Here is an 18,095-nt window from a genome sequence, read left to right on the forward strand (position 1 = left end):
ATACAGTATATGTACATACAGTTTAACTACATCAGCAGTAACTGTAATGAATTTACAGAAATAGTACTTTTTACTTATTAACTAGTTACACTCAACACTGCTCATGACAGAGCAATGGTGAAGTATCTGAACACGATCAGAACAATACTCACACATTTGTAAACTACAATCAAACTGAATTCTAAAGCATTCTGTAGATCAGAAGGGGGTGCTTTAGAACAGGACGTGACATCATAAGACGTGTTACAGCTGCAGGCACACGCAGATGAAACATCAAAGATCATTCTTTCTGATCCAGCAGAATAAAAGCACACTTGAGCTCATGCTTTGCCAGTCTGCCATCGCTCTCATAGCGTTTGAAGAATGACCCATTCTGCCAATAACGTGACTGCACGAGTGTGTGACGTAATATGATGTGCAGCTGATGCACGCATCACCGCAGACATCTGACTTTATTGACCTTATTTTATTCTTGCATAAAATACTATTATTTACAATATTAGTTTAAACTCAACATCTGGATGAATGAAGATTAAACGTCTGGAGGGCTTTTAAAGGATATCTGTGACTGTAAACGTTTTATGTTTTTTTCATGACAATCCGTGTAGACCTCATGAGAAGAAGTCTAAAAGAGTATATGTGTTCTCCAGGCAAGGCTAATGGAGTCTTGTGATGCTCTTATAATGGAATAATGTTTCTGTTGCGTCCACCTAATGTTCAGACAATTAAACACGAACAACTGAAGTCCATAGTGGTTTGAGTTTAAAGCCCGATCAAAATGTGCGGTGTAGTCACCCGTGTGGTAATTTTTGGCCGATTCTGGAAGGTGAACATCTGTCCGTGGCATCTGGAGCATCTGGAGGGAATTAAATGTTCCTGAAATTGAACTGTGAATGTGTGACCCATCTTCAGATGTGACCCCTCCTCATGTGACGTCTCTTCAGGTCTTTCTAGTGTTTTTACAGACTAAAGAAAAGTGGGATGGTGTGACATACACTCAAAGCATATAAGGTTTGTAAAGACATCATTAAAATAGTGCACGTGATTCCGGTGGTTCAAACTTCATTGACTGAAGCGGCGAGTATTTGTATTTCAACACTTTCTGACTTCCGCATCAGTCTCCAACGCCCCTCTACAAGAGCGTGTGACGCATAAGTGTGGTGCTGACATAATACACACACTGTAAAACAATTGGTGGAAATTACAGTATAACTGCAGCAGTTTTCCAGTAACTTACTGTAGATTTACATTTATGTAATTAACTGGCAACAGTTTGTTCAAAGATAAATGATCGTTAAAAAATATTTATCCTTACAGAAAAACACTATAAAATAACAGCCTCATGCAAAGCATTCTGGGAATCAAAATTTGAAAAAAACTGAAAAAGGTTAATGTGGATTTCTGATTCCCAGAATGCTTTGCGTGAGGCACTAGTTTTATTGTTTTTTCAGTAAAGACTTGTTAGTGTTTAACATTCATCTACTCATGTAGCGTCAATTTTGTTATAGTTGCTCGTTGTTTCTTTGTTTTCCCTTATCCCTAGACTTCTGTTTATTATTATAATTATTTGTGGCGTATGTTTAAATCAATAAAAATTCTATTGATTGAACATTTTGGTTGATCCCTCTTTCATGTTGCGATTTGAAATGAGCTGGTCGTAACAGAGTGGGCCAGGACCTGATAGCTTCCACCTTCCTCTCGTCCATCCGGATGCCACTGTGGTCGATGATGTATCCCAGAAACTGCACCGAGGGCTGATGGAACGAGCACTTCTCGGCTTTCAGGAAGAGATGGAAGCTCCTCAGGCATTGGAGGACCACCGCAACGTGACGCCGATGGTCGTCCAGATACTCGTAGTGACCAGTAGGTGTCATGAATGCGGTCTTCCATTCGTCCCCCTCATGTATCCAGATGAGGTTATATGCACTGTGGAGGTCCAACTTTGTGAACACAGTGGCACCACAGAGATTTTCTAGCACAGCAGGGACGAGCAGAAGGGGATAACGGAATTTGACGGTGATATTATTCAATACGGGCCGCAAGCCTCCGTCCTTCTTAGCCACAAAGAAAAAGCTCGAAGCAGCAAGGGGAGTAGACGGACGGATGTACCCTTGATCTAGCACCTCCTTGATGTTCTCCACCATGGCCTTCTCCTCTGGACATGACAGTGGGTAAATTCTTCCACAGGGCACTGGCTCACCTGGCAGCAGATCAATGGCACAGTCCCATGGCCAGTGTGGAGGCAGCTTGGAGGCGCGTGTGGGGCAGAAGACGTCGCTGAAGGGGGCGTAACAGGCTGGGATGTCCACTCTGCGTTTCTCTACCGGACTCTCAGGTTCACAGGACGTGGTGTGGCTGGGACAGGGAGTGCAAAGAAACAGTCCACTAATGGACGAGGACGGGGCATTCCATGATGTAATGCCCCGGTGTTCCACAGTATAAACACTGATTCTGGGTCAGCTGTCTCTGCCGCTCAGCCATGGTCAGTCGGGAGTTGTCCACCTGCATTGGTTTGTAGACTGGTTCTGGAGGGCTAACAGGCTCTGGCCGGCAGAGGGATGAGAAGCTTAGCGGCTGGCCCTGATGTTCTTCCACACACGACTGCTATGAGTGGTGAAGCGTATGGACAGCTGGATGAAACGTTCAAGTCCGATGGTGTCCTTGTATGCAGCGAGATGCGACCGCACCCGTGGATCCAAACCTTGGCGGTAAGTGGTCAGCAGTGGCTGTTCATTCATTCCACCCACTAGAAGCGGCCAGAGTGCGAAACTGGATAGCATACTCGGTGATGGGTCTTGTACCTTGCTTCAGATGATAGAGATGTTCACCTATTGCCAAATCCCATGAGGGTTTTCCAAACACCTCCTTAAAGTGGGCGATGAAGCTGGAGAGAGATTGGGTAAGCCGGTTATTTTGACCATAGGGGGTCTGCCCACCGGAGGGCCTTGTCAGACAGTTGAGAGATGATGAATGCCACTTTGGATCGTTCGGTGGGGTAAAGGTGCGTGTGTATTTTGATGATTATGAATAAACTCTATAGGATATTACACACACAGGTGTTACACCTCTGTTCTGAGATCAGCCTGTGAGAGATGTTTTACACAAACATTAATGAGTGAAACATAATTCATGTGCCGGCCGTAATTGAGCCGATTCTCTAGTGAATACTCAATCTTAGCTGACATTTCCAGAGACATGCTTATATTTCATTCAAGATAAATGTGGGATTCTCTCCTTGTCGTCTCGCTGTAAGTCTGATATTGCAGCCTAAGTATTTGCGAGTCAAACTTCTTCCATAATTAAGAACATTTGGAATATTGCGAGCGAAAGGACGCTTTTGACGGGAGAGGTGAGTGCTGTCAAGAGAATCCACAGAAACTTACAGAAGTCTGTCGGCCAGAAGTCAAGTTTAATAGCCAGCGAGTTTTCGCTCCAAACAAACGGGTGACACATCCCATCATTCCCTTCAAACCAGACACACCGCGTTTCCCTGACGACTGCCGGCTGGATGGGCCTGGAAAGAGACATTTCGTGTACATCTGGTGTGCGTGTGTGTGGGTGATGTGTTAAAACTCATGTGACACAGGCAGAGAAGAAGAGAGACACACATGCTCAATGCAACTGATGCTCTAGAAAGATTACTTTAGCATCATATCCGATTACTTCAGCACTGTTAAATACATTAAATTCATGAAGATACTAACAAATGAAGAAAAAAAAATTGACATTAAACATGAAAATAAGGAAGTCACAAATAGAAACGTGTTTCTCACAGATGAACATTAATAATCTTTCACACCACCTCAAAAAACGATCAACATTCGACAGATTACGACAGCATGGATAACGTTGTTTTTATTGACTCCCTTCTGTTCATTATTAGTCCAGAACACAGCCAATGAATTTGTGACATTAGAGTTTGGATTCACCTCAAAATCTCCCTCAGAATTAGACGGCTTTAACATTGACAGCATTGGCATTTGAGTTTGTTTGTTTTCCCCCCTTTGGTCGTCGTATGAGGAGGAAAATGCATTATTTAGTGTCCCCGTGAAACGACTAAACATAAACAGATTAAAATTTGAACATGAAAGGGGATTAAAGTATCTCAAAGGGAATAAGCGATGTAACCCAGTTTCATGACTTCTGAGCCACTGGAGTAACACAAGCGTGAAAAATCAAGGCAGCGTGCACTAAAATACAAGAGATGCTATTTATAATCATGAAAAAAAAACAATTAAGACAATAATTAATGTGTGTGTGTGTGTCATTCATAGTTTTGCTTTTCCTGACAATCGCTGTCATCATCGCTGATGTCGAATCATCTGAGGGGCTGTTAAAAGTGGATAAACTCACCTGTGATGTCACATGATATATCATATTTCTATATAGTCAACATAATCCAGTCAATTCACTACAAAGGGGAAGGAGTGAGTGAGTGAGTGAGTGAGTGAGTGAGTGAGTGAGTGAGTGAGTGAGTGAGTGAGTGAGTGAGTGAGTGAGTGAGTGAGTGAGTGAGTGAGTAAATATCATATTCTTGGAAAGTTCTGGAGCAGAAAGTTCGTCTTAAGATTTAATGTTTGTGAGGAGTTTATCTGATCCAGAAGAACAAAAGAGGACCATTCAAGAAAAATACCGTAAAATTAAACAAACAAATAAATACATTTATAAAAAAATATATAAAAAAATGTATAAATAAGAAACACGTAAATAAATAAATGAAGAAACCAAACCAAAATGGAATATCCAATTACACATGACAGATCAATACTGTTGTTAAAGGACAATGTGAAGAAATAGATTCTTAATTCATTCAGATATCACATGTTTAATTCTAACTGCATATTTGACAGACACTCGTGGTGAGGACAAACTGACAATAAAATGTAATTGATATTAAAAATCACAATGTGAAGAAACTAATTATTTTACAAACCCATAGTCACTTGTTTCTGCTTTTAAAACTTTCTTCTGTTGAAATCTTTGTTTGTGAGTGGAGAGGTGAAAATCATTACGGGGTTGGGTGGCGCTGGAAGTGGTTGTGGTCGTCAACAGTGCTAGTGCCAATAAAATGTAATTGTTATTAAAAATTACAATGTGAAGAAACAAACTCATAGTCACATGTTTCTGCTTTTAAAACTTTTTTCTGTTGAAAACTTTGTTTGTGAGTGGAGAGGATTGAAATGTGGCACTGTTATAGAGGAACGCAAGCGTCAGGATTCACAGAACAGGTGCAGACGCTGAAATTCACAGTAACAGCCTGTCACAGTCATCACGCATGTGAAGTTATTTACATGAATTCTGTCTGTATGCCCATGACATTCATTCTCAAAGGCTTTATTAATACTGACGGGACACAGAAATGATGTTAATATCATTGTATGAAGAGCTGCAATCATTACAGTATAGAATCATGACGTCTGGTAGGTCTGAGCCCATAATTTCATTTCTAAACTCTCGAACAGCTTGAACAAGTTGTCGTATAAGAACAATTTAGTCTCTTATAGGAAACACAAATCGTACATGAGATCCCAATTATTTCTTCTAGACATCAATGACATCAAACGGAGAGTAAATAGAAACTTTTGATGAAGTCTCATCCGTGTCTCCCATATTCTTCTTTTCAAGTTTCGCAATAACAGAAGGAAAGATTCATGTGACGTTTTTTTCAATCGAGTTCCTTGAGCGATCAGGGTTGTGTTGGTATATTAGCCAGTAAATCTGGAAACCAGAAAGACACAATCAATGATGAAGGTCGCTTCGTTTTGTGGCTTTAATGTTCGCATACGGCAAAAGCGCTTCTGTAACGGGTGCAAGCTAGTGAAGAGCTGTGCAGTGTGTAAGCCTCACTCCCCGACCAACAGAGACGCTCTACTGACAGACGCTATAGAGACTGCGGTCTTTAGCCTCCTCCTTACAGCGCCCGTCTCCCATTCGGACCGACGTCGGTTCGAAGCCCGCGCAGAGCGGGGCAAGTGGGACCGGCTACACTTCCACCTTCCATTATTCGCATGAACTGGTTTTTGCAAAAAAGAAAATGCACCTCAAGTAAGAGTAAAAACATGTTTGCGAATTAACGTTTTTTATTTCCAAATTTGGATTTTCCATCATTCGCTTCTGAAACCCGGCTAAAAGTCCATAATACATCAAAAGTCAATATTATAGAAGATCTCAATATCAACTCACATTTTTCATCACATCTCATTAATTTACACCTCCAGACTCTTCATGTGTTTAAGCAGTTACGCTCTCATTTGAATCTCTTTTGATTTCTCCTGAGAGAAACACCTGACACTTTACTGAAACACAACAGAGAACTCCATCAAATCTGATGAGCTATGAAAGAGAAACATCTAAGCAATGACATGTTTATATCAGCAAGCTGTTCTGCTGTAAAGTGATGTCATTTCCATTTCACATGACGTGACTTCCTGTGTGTGTTTTTTTCTTTTACTTTTATAAAGAAACAATTATGGTAACACTTTACATGAAGGTACCCTTTATAAAGCATTTATAAATGTGTTAATTAATGATTAATAAGTCATTTACAAATGCATTATGAAGCAGTTATGACTGCATGAACTAAAAGAGGGATTCTAATGAAATACCTGCCAAATAGTGAGCCACGTTTAACTCACATGTTATAAATGCTTAATAAATGTTGTTATTCGTTATTTATTGGACTGGAAACAGATTGATTATTATCTTGATGTTGTTTGTAATATAGTCTGTCAGACTGGACACTGAAGGGTGTTTTTCTTATACCTGCTCACTATCTGGCAGACCTTTCGTTAGAATCCCCCTTTTTATTCATGCAGTTATAACTGCTTTATAATGCATTTGTAATCATTAATAAACACATTTATAAATGTTTCATAAAGGGTACGTTAATGTAAAGTGTTACTTCATGCTGTATTTCTGGTTTGAGATCTGTATTCATTCTGTAGATCAGAATGAGTAAAGATGACACACTCTGTGACAAAACAGCTTGTCATGTTGACCTTACACTTGACGTCATGTCTGTGTTCGTTCAGCATGTGATTCTATTTGATGTAGAGGAAGACATGTGACCGAAGCTCTCAGGACGGCTCTCTCAATCTCTCTCCTGCCTTTCATTCAACAGCTTAATCCAAATAGGATTCTATTCACTCCTGCTTCACATCTCATATACACAATAGAGGAAACACAGCGAGAGAAAAGAGAGCTGACAGAGAGAGAGAGAGAGAAGCTGATCTGTCTCCTATCTCTCAGGGTTTGTGAGATGCACAGGATACAGATATCTGACAGATATGACCAACATCTTTTTCAATATGACCTCTCTAACACATCATGTAGGATGAACCATTTCTTGGGTTACCAATTGACATTTCACTAATTCCTGGACTGCCAGGCTTCTGTTTATTTCTTTTACAGATTTTCCTTGTGTGATGTAAACAAAATTATAGAAAAAGACCACAAAGGGAATTTTACAGGGAAAAACTATTATTTTACAGTTTATTTCTGGTGGCCCAGCTGCCAGAAAATTTCTTTTTTACCAGGAGTTTTTTACAGTTAATTTGTGGAATACGGTCAATAACAGTAAAATAAAAAAATGCCTCAATTTACAAGAAAACGGGAAAATGAACTATATATCCTTATATCCTGTAATTTTCCAGGAAAAACGAATTTAACGGTTTGTTTATGTCACTCCAACTGATATGTTATCTGTACATATCTGTTATGTGGCTGGTTTGCCAAAGTTCTTCTGGGAAATAAAGAGTCACCGATGGTGTTTGAAAACTTCCAGAATTGACCGTCATTTATTATCCGGGTTAAGGGACAGAAGATTTAAACGCTTTTATTTATCACGCTTTCAGATGCAGCTCCGGTTCAGATATCGTGACAGAAACTTTACGCTTTGAGACTGCAGACAGATGAGCTGAAACACATTTTGTTTGCTATTTTTGAGCCGTTTCTTCAGAACCTTGAAGTGTTTCCGACGTTGTGAAGTCGACTGAGCCCCCAGCTGTGTGCGAGTATGCGTTAAAGCCTGCGGTAAGACCCCAGCTGCGCATGTGTGTGTGTGTGTTTCAGCCTGCGGTAAAACCATTGGCTCAAAGAAGATAATGACTTGAGCCGCCGTCTCAACAGATCTCTGGCAAGAAAAAGAGACTGTGTGTGTGTGTGTGTGTGAGAAAGACTTTGATATTTGCTCAGGTTGAAAAGTGATGAAACTACAGCAACACACTCACTTGCACACACACACACACACTTGTATGTTTTATTATCTCCGTGGGGACAGTCCATAGGTGTAATGTATACTGTACAAACTGTATATTTTATCCCCTAAACCTAAAGATCGTAGAAAACCTTTACCTTTTCAAAGATTATCGTTCCGTACAATTTAGAAGTTTGGTGCCTCAGTTTTGGTCCCCACAGTGACACGGGTCCCCATGAGTTGGTGTATCCAAGTCCACACACACAGAGATGAAGATATCTGTGGCAGCTCTGTGGTCCTGCATTTCTCAGAAGCATCAATTTATGTTGTGCTGATGCAGGTGACATATTCACAGGTCTAAATGACACGCTGGCACAGCCAGTGAGAGTGAGGAAGACAGCAGAATGAGAGAGACACACACAGAGAGAGAGAGAGACAGAAATCACAGATGAGATTTCTTTAAAATCATCATAGAAATCATTGAGAACAATTGCTTGAGTCTCATCTGCGTCTTAGATATTTCGCCTGAGAAAGAAAACCTGAAATCTCTCAAACGTTTCAACAACGTCTCATACTGAGCTCGGATCACTGAAGAAATCTCATGAAAGTGATGGACATAAAGAGTGACATCTGAGCAATAACACGCTCCTCTGGGTTTTTACAGTATTCCTTTTTTAACCTTAAAGGTTTGGATGGAAACACCAACATGCACATCAAATCTGAAATTAAGGTAGATTAAGAGGAAGATAATTTTTTCATGTGACCTCAATCATCGATAATTCTCTCAGAGAGCGAGTCAAAGTCAGTCGTTTTAAAATGACATCCCAGATGTTTGTGTCAACATTTTGTATATACGCACAACATCAAATCACAACAGCTTCCAGCAATCGATACAACTTCCGTTTAAGACTCATTGTAATACAGTATAACACAGTTAATAGCCAATCACTCCTTTTTCTTTTGTTTCTACTATAAGCCTCATTAACTGTTGTTAGATTTACGATTGAAACGAGAAAACATCAAAACATTCTTAAGTAAAATAATCATTGGGAGAACGAGACTGTCTTTTATATTTCTGCTTATTTGATTGAAAAATCATGCACTGTATACGTTTTTGCTGTAGCCATGCCGCTAGTTTCCAGTAATTTACTGTAGACTTTGCGTCTACACTGTAAAAAATGTCTGTAGAAATTAGATTTACATTTATGTAATTTACTGGCAACAGTTTGTTCAAAGATAAATGATCATAACATGTTATGCTTACAGAAAAAAGTTAAAAACAACAGCCTCATGCAAAGCATTCTGGGAACCAAAATAAGAAAAGAAACAGAAAAAGGTTTATGTGGATTTCTGGTTCCCAAAATGCTCTGCCTTAATATTTTTCTCTAACGATAAAGACTTTTTAATATTTAATGATCATGTAAATTTGAACAAACTGTTGCCAATAAATGACATAAATATAAATCTACAGTAAGTTAAAGTTTTTGCATTGTAGACGCAATCCCAGTACTGTACACTGTTTACACTGTACATATGAAATGAGCATTTCTGACGTCACCAACTACAGTCCTGGTCTGACACGATAGTAAAATAATATACATCTGTAGTACGCATAACTTTTCTTTTCTGTTTTAGCACATCATTGTTGTTGTAAAACATATATACAATCTTAGTTTACTTTGACCATGTGGTGTGTTTCAGTCCGTTTGTTTGTGTAAGTGTTAAAGTGTTGATTCACTTGTACAGATGTCAGGAGAACCTCCAGGTTTCCCGCAGTACAGACAGATCGTGAGGCTCGCGAGCGCTCTCAGTCGATTTCCGCCGGCTGGTTTGTCAGGAGGGGCATTCGTCAACGCCTGTATCGATTTAACACTGTGCTGCAGATTGGCTGGAGGTTCGCTGACATAAATCAGGCCGCAAATCACACGGGCCGTTCCAATCTGTCCAACGGAGGAGCCAGAGGTCAAACATTAGCCAGAGATCAAGACTGAACCCGAAGAACCGCAACATCTCCGTCAGCATCACATCAGCATTTAATAAGCCGACTTAAAAAGAGCTCTGCTGAATTTTTGCAAATGTGAAGGAGGAATCTCTGGGGAGCCTTTTTGTTAATTATTCTAATTAGATAATGAATATTTTAATTATTTTACGTGTCTCGGTGACCTTCAGAAGTGAGAGAAGCGTGTGTGTGTCGTGTTTGATTTCGACACACGGAAAGAGTTTGAATGTGTGACCTTCAGCAGACCTCACTGTCCTGTACGAGAACTGGAAAGCTGCCTAAATAATCTCAGTTATGCTTCAAAAATGATTTGTTAGTTCTACTGAAGTGAATCTCGACACACTACATCGTGTTGTTTATGGTGTACAGCAACCGTGTGAGACGTCACAAAAGATTTCATGTTTCAAGATTCTGTGAAGGTTATCAATGTTTTGTGCAGGGCGAAGAAAATATTGCTGTTTTCTGTCTGTGAACTTATTTGACTTGTTTTATTGTGTCTGTCCGTCTACACAGCTGCATTCTGCATTTATCAAAGCTTTTATTATTTGTATTTATTTGTGGTTACTTTCAAAAGTGATAAATGAAGTAAGAGCAACAATGAAAGATTTCAGATGTGAAGAATGAGTCCTGTGTGAATGGATGATAATGACAGTCCATGATAATGAGCTCTCAAACTTTAAATCAGTGCATGTTTGCTTTTTAAATATTGATTTTCAAATCGATGTGAAATGTTACGTCTTGGGAGACCAGAACAAAACACAACATATCAGAGCATTCCTCTTGTTTTTAATCACTGTGTTGATGTAGCCGGTCCCACTCGCCCCGCTCTGCGCGGGCTTCGAACCGACGTCTGGCGCTCTAACGAGGAGGCTAAAGACCGCAGTCTCTGGCTTCTGTTGGTCGAGGAGTGAGGTTTACACACTGCACAGCTCTTCACTAGCTTGCACCCGTTACATTGACATAAACTTCACCTTAATTACATAATATTTCATATTTATATGAAATGCTCACCCACACACATTCTATCTTAGGTTGTTGTAAAAAAATTTACGTATTAATTTATGAGTCAATGAAGAACGAGTAAAGCCTAGGTCAAACCAATAAAATAACCTTTATAAATCAGACACACAAAGAGAGAGAGAGATCAGCGGTCCGGTGTGTGTTGTTCTTATTGATCCAGTAATATGATGATGGATTTGGTTTGGGATTGACTCTGATTTGGTTTTGTGACCTTCAGAAAGAAAAAACGCTGATTTCATCATCACACACACACACGATGAATTGAAGTACACAGTAAAGGAAACGCCAAAAGTGTGAACGTCAGTGCCTCACACATCAACGGTGAAGGACAAATTTCCAAACGTTAAAAAATAAATACGACCTCAAGTTGTGTCAATCACACTGCCTCAGATTTTTCCTCAGACATAAAATAATTTGGACTGGGTTCCATTTTCTGTGTTTTTCGCATCGGTAAGCATTTCGAGAGGCTTTTTGACAATTCAGAGACACCGTACAAACCAGCGCCAAATACAAAAATACGCTTACGAACATTTTGGACTGTATGTGCAATGAGTCAGAAGATGATATTATTTATTAGAAGGATCTGGCTTGTTCTATAAACACCATGCACTGTGCTGTGTTTGACCTTTTCTGTGATTTTCAGTTTTTCTGTGGAACAATGCGCATTGTGAAGAGCGCTATATAAATAATATTGAACTGAATTGAATGACTGTTATGTTCAGTATAACAGCTTCACGGTATCTCTGCGCTTGTCTTTTTGCTAAACTTAACTCAACTGAATGAGCAACACTAGAATTATATTTCTGCAAAACAACATCCTCAGACATCCGTCTGTATACACAACTGAAGACTAAACCCGATGATCATTCAGCAGAACAAAGGTTTCTGTCACGACAGCGCTGTCATTAAACGTTTATATGCACCTGAAGACTGAAGAATCCGGAAAATGTTGAAGATTGTTTTTCCTAAAACTTATTTATCCATACGTTATTTAGACACATCAAATGATTTATTTTACTGTTATAGCACATGAAAGATGAACAAAAATCTAAATGGCTAAAAATGGCCTTTATTCTCTTTATCAAAATATCATTTGTTGTTGTTTTTCTTGGGTAACAAATATGAGTGTGTAGTGACACTCATCATTTCTTCAATATGATATCTGCTTTCTTTTTGTTGATTAGACTGTGTTTATTTGTGTACAGAGAGATACAAGCAACTAACACGTGTGGCATAACCTCGCATACAGGCACAGGCACACACACACACGCACACGGGCACGCACACGCACGCACGCGCACGCACACACACACGGACACGCACACACACACAGGCGTGATGTTGGTGAAGGTTATCTGTAAAGGAGCTGCTGTCTCTCTCAGTTTGTGCTGTTGTTCGTCTGAGCGTCTGACTTGTAATGAAAGTTGGATAGGAGCATGTGAGGCGTCTCTATCACAGTCTCTCCTGTCACACACATTAAACTCAACATGAAGACAAACGAGACCCAATAAACACAGTCTGAAAGCAGGACTTGTCCTATAACGCTTCTGCTTCCATCCCAAATGAAAAGTCGCTGAAGTGCATCATGGGTATCTGCTTTACAAACCGTTGCATGATGGATGAACGTGGCGTTTCAGTCCATCATAATCTATCAAACATTTGTAATAAAATCATTTGAGGTGATGGACAAAATATTGATTAGAAATATTTTATTGGCTAATTTGTGACTAATACAAAGCATCTTCAAGAAAGAAATTGTGACCTGTCAGCTTTAAGATAATGTTCAAGCAAGATTTACATTAAATTCGTTTTTTTTAATTAGACAAACTTACTGTAATGTCATGTGTTATTAAAAAGATATGATTAAATTCAATATTATTACACTGCAGGGGTCAAGATAAAAAGTATGTTCTCAGTTTCAGCAAGGAATATATCACGACTGACCAGAATCCATTATTCTAGAAAGCTGCGCAATAATAAAATATTATATTATATTAGTATGTCATTATATTTCAAAGTAATATTACAGTATATAAGTATTACAAACCAGGTGTTGTTGCGATTTTTCGTTTAAAGCAGTTTCAAGAAAAAAAATGAAATTTAAGATCCTTATCCAAATATAAACACACATTTATATAAAAATGAGCCTGTCCTCCAAAAATGAGCCTATAGGTGGTTTGTGCAAGCAGGTGTTTATGATTTATAGTTATATTTAAAGTTAAGCGTCCTCTAGCTGTTCCCAGTTTAGTTTGCCGTTTTCCCCTCTGACTGGCGCTAAACGTGTTTGTTTATATCTATTTTAGGTTTTACGTGAAATATATACAGTATAACTCATGCAAAAAACGCAAGTTGATATAAAACACATTCTTGAGTGTCACTGTGTGATAGACCGGATAGAAATGTATGGGGTGCTGTCATGCAGTTGTTAGGGTGTTCTCAGTGGATATTAATGCATCGCTGTACGGTAACTAGGGTGTGGTGAGTGGTTGCTATGCGTTGTGAGTGGTTTCTTATGGAAACGGATGAATGATGTTTGTGAGTGACACTGTGGATGTGACTTCAGTTCTGTTCTTCTTTTCAAATCTGATCACAGAGAAATTCAACAGCACGTCTCTCTTAACGCCATCACATGATTCAACACCTCACAGTGTAGAGAGAGAACAGGACTACATTACTAAACAACAATAAGAGTGATGCGTGTGCGTGTGCGTGTGTGTGTGTGTGCACGTGCGTGTTTTATATTCATGCAAATCAAGTATTTGTTAAAGACAAACGTCAGTGTCAGTGTCATCATACAACATAATACAAAACAAAGGGAAAAGTTACAAAACACTAACAAAGCATCTTTTTAAAACAATGTCTTTTTCAGAATGATCAAGACAAAAATATGGATGTTTCTTATATAACCTATTGCATTTACAGTCCTCAAAAAGAAATCAAATAAAGGTCTGTTTCTGAAGAAAGTCTGTTCTGTATTACGTAATTTCCCTCAGAAACACACACACATTTTTACAGACACACAGTTGTCATGATGTCTGTGAGAAAGTATAATTCATGACATCATCACCATCCAGATACACACATGACCGCCCAGAGAGAGAGAGAGAGAGAGATGTGTGTTGGTAAAGCGAGACTGACTCTCAGAGGACGAACAGCAGCTTTCTCACCAGCGTCTCTTTTTGCCTCCCGGCCTGGAACTAATTGGTGTGAGATGAAGTTTCTGTAGGTATTATGAGCTCGTCAGCGCCGGGAGAACGGCAGAAAGAAAGATTATGTAGGTGTTAAAGAATTAAAAACACAACTTTACACTGACTTACATTCTGAGCTGTATTACGCTACACGTTATATTCCATAGATCATATAATCCATTCATTCATAAAGCCGCGTGTTAAAATGACATCCCAACACAGGATTTGATCAAACAACACTGTGATTCTGCGTCCTTTAACACGTGTTCATATTTGTATCAGTGATTAGTTGTTTATGTAGAAGTGAAAAGTCATTCCTAATAAAAGAAAACAAAAACAATATCGAGTCGTTCTCCAGTGATTGATCGATAAGATTCATCATGTTTTGGTGAGGGAATAGTTTGCTCGTGTTGATCAATAAATATTGACCTTGTCTTCACTTCAGTCTCATAATTGCCGTCATATATCGGCGTTTGCTTTACTGGTGAGGAAAGTTCAAACTTAACCAGCGTGTGACACATTGAGCATCTGTGACCGAGAGAACTGCAGTAGCTGTTTTAATCCTCATTATTATTATTGAATATATACAGTATATATGACTCTTACATCATAATTTCACATCATAGATGTGTTCCGGTGACCCTGAGGTGCACGTCGCATCAAAAACAATACAGCAAAGGCATGAAGGGACATTTATTCAGACTTTATTCCTTTTTGAACTGAATATGATGTTTGTCTCGTTTTTAAATCAGGAACGAATCTGTGGCTGTAGGATCTCATTTGTTTGCACAGTCTGAAACGTAATGTCTCTATCAGGACAGAAGAGTGTTGTTTGATTCTCTCTCTCGAAACAAACATTTGGACACCCTGTCATTACATTGATGCTGTGTTGTCCACGCTGAGAGTTTTTGCTCAGTCAGTCAGACACAAGCTTGAGGATTTGACTCAAAGATCGAATGAATGACCTTCAGAGAGCCAAGAGTCTCGACCAATCATCAGCTCGGCTGTCCGGTCATGTGACCACAAGTCTGACTTCACGGCAGACGCACCCAAGCACCTGTCACATGACAGCTTTTGTTCAGTAGTCTATGATTTCATTTTGAAACTGAAAATGTTGTTATAACATTGAAAATCACTTTTACAAGATTGAACTTCTTCATGCTCTCTGATAAAATGCATTTTCATATTATCAAATTCATACACTAGAGTATATTTATATTTATACATTTATTTATTTAAAGTTACAGTTGTCATGTGAAGTCATTCTGCATATTTCAACATTTCACAGCATCACATTAAAGACGTCGTAAGGATAAACTCAGGGGCGGACTGACCCGGAGAACATTCTGTCAAAGTCTAGAACGTGAACCGGCCTACCGCTGGTGACAGGAGCGGACTGGCCATCTGGAGTACCGGAACCGCTAACATATGGGGCCTATATAAACACGAATGCGCGCAAGGCAAAGGCTTAAGCGAGTCGGACACGTATGCAGTCTGCTCCTGGATAAACTCATGATGTGGTTTTGTTGTTCAAATATTCTTTACACATAAACATCCGAAGGAAAGTTAAGCAGATAAAACAGGTTTGAGGCCGAGGTTCTTTTTTCAGGACATTGATAGTTTTGTGTTGTCCGATATGAAGATAAAATCCATACGCGTGGCGTCCGGTAAGCTTTTAAAGGGAAGCGACAGAAATGAGCAGTGGACGTGATGTATTGATTCATGCAGGACCGTGGTCAGACGCTCTCTCTCTCTCTCTCTCTCTCTCTCTCTCTCTCTCTTCTGTTACACTCATCCGTCTCATTGCTTTTTCCGCCTTTATCTTACCCAAGAAGTAGCCTACGTTCTTATCATCGAATCAAGTTTCACGTCATCAACATCAGCAGATCAGTGGAAATCTTATATCGGCTGTCATGTTACATCACTTTCATCTTCTGTTCATTGTATTTTGCAGTCCTTTTGTGGAATAAACATTAAATCTGAATAAGCCAAATTCATACAATACTACTACTGCTTATCATATTTATGTGTAAGGGATAATCCACAGCTAGCCGTGCGTTAATGGGTTATAATGCACGACGTGGAGACCAAGAACCACCCGATGCGAAGCGTTCAAATCCTTTTTAGTTTATTAGTTGGTGGAGAAAATATTCATCCCTAAATAATACAAATAGAAAATTGTCCCACCGATTACGGCACTTAGAGCTCTGAGAAGATCTCATTTATCCAGCGATCTCATAACGTTTGCGTTTAATGCCACACTGGCATATATTTCCATATAAAATAACTTGTACAGAATTGTTTTTGCCCTATCTTGAAACTTTCTTTTTGAAATATATTTGACGACACATATTACAGAACATCAGAGGTATGATTCTCCTCACGAGAGAGATGTGTGTGTGTGTGTGTGTTAAAGGTCACTGTCAGGTTGAGACTGAACGCAGCCTTTGAAAATCGACCTTTAGCAGCAGAAAGACTTTCATACAAACATCAGTGTCTCACTTTTGCTCACGCCGTCTCACTCCATGACATTTTAAACACATCCAGATTTGAGAAATCCTCACTGTGTTGCATGTGAATAAAGCGTCAGTATTCCTCATCTGTAGTCGTAGAAATACATTCACGGATAAAGAGTGTGTGTAACGTACAGTATTAGCATACAGACGTCTCATAAAGTGGATGAAGAACTTCAGAAGTCATAGTTTCATGAATACTGTCAGGTTTATTGAGCATTTATAATAAACTAGTATGTTGGTATTGTATTGAAAACAGATCTCTTTGACTCTATATTTAGAATGTTTTACAGTTAAAGCGCTCAAAACATGAGCCAACATCTCAATAATGACCTACAGTACTAAGTGGAAAAATGTTTATTCCGGTTCTTAATGTCCATAATGTGACTATGTATGTTGTTATATTATGTTGGTTTGTCAGTTAAATGACAGCCCTTACTTAACCTCTAAAGCGTTGTTATTCTAGAACAGTTTGGATTGTGCTAATAAAGTAAGAAAGTGAAAGTGAAAGTGACCTATTTGTCAGTTATGGTGAACCATACCTGAAATGTGACCTCTGCATTTAACCCATCCAGAGAGTCGTGAACACACGTACACCCGGAGCAGTGGGCGGCTATCACTGCAGTGCCCGGGGAGCAGGTAGGGGTAAAGTGCCTTGCTCAAGGGCACCTCAGTCGTTTCCTGCCGGCCCTGAGGATCCAACTGGCAACTTCCTGGTCACGAGTCCAACTCTCTTACCATTAGGCCACGACTGCCCGTGAAAGAAACACTACATTCAAAGATTCTCAAAACTGATAACAAACAGACACACATTTCATCAGATTTGTACACTTGGGTTATTTTCAACTCAGCATTGGGTCAAAAGGTTCAAACCCAACAGTTGAGTTGAAAAATTGTTTAAGTCCTAAATGCTGATTAGTTTGACTCCATTGCTGCACTGTAAACATTTTGCTGTAGTTAAGAAGCTAGTTGCTAATAGCTAGTAATTTACTGTAGATTTATATTAATGTCATCTTTGGCAAAAGTTTGTTCAAAGATAAATGAACATTAAACATTAACAAGTCATTATCTTTTTTTAAAAATCGATAAAATAACAGCCTCGTGCAAAGCATTCTGGTAACGAAAAATCCACTTAAACCCTTTTCTGTTTTTTTCTAATTTTGGTTCCCAGAATGCTTTGC

The sequence above is a fragment of the Barbatula barbatula genome (genome assembly GCF_947034865.1).
Source record: "Barbatula barbatula genome assembly, chromosome: 1".
Taxonomy (NCBI): domain Eukaryota; kingdom Metazoa; phylum Chordata; class Actinopteri; order Cypriniformes; family Nemacheilidae; genus Barbatula; species Barbatula barbatula.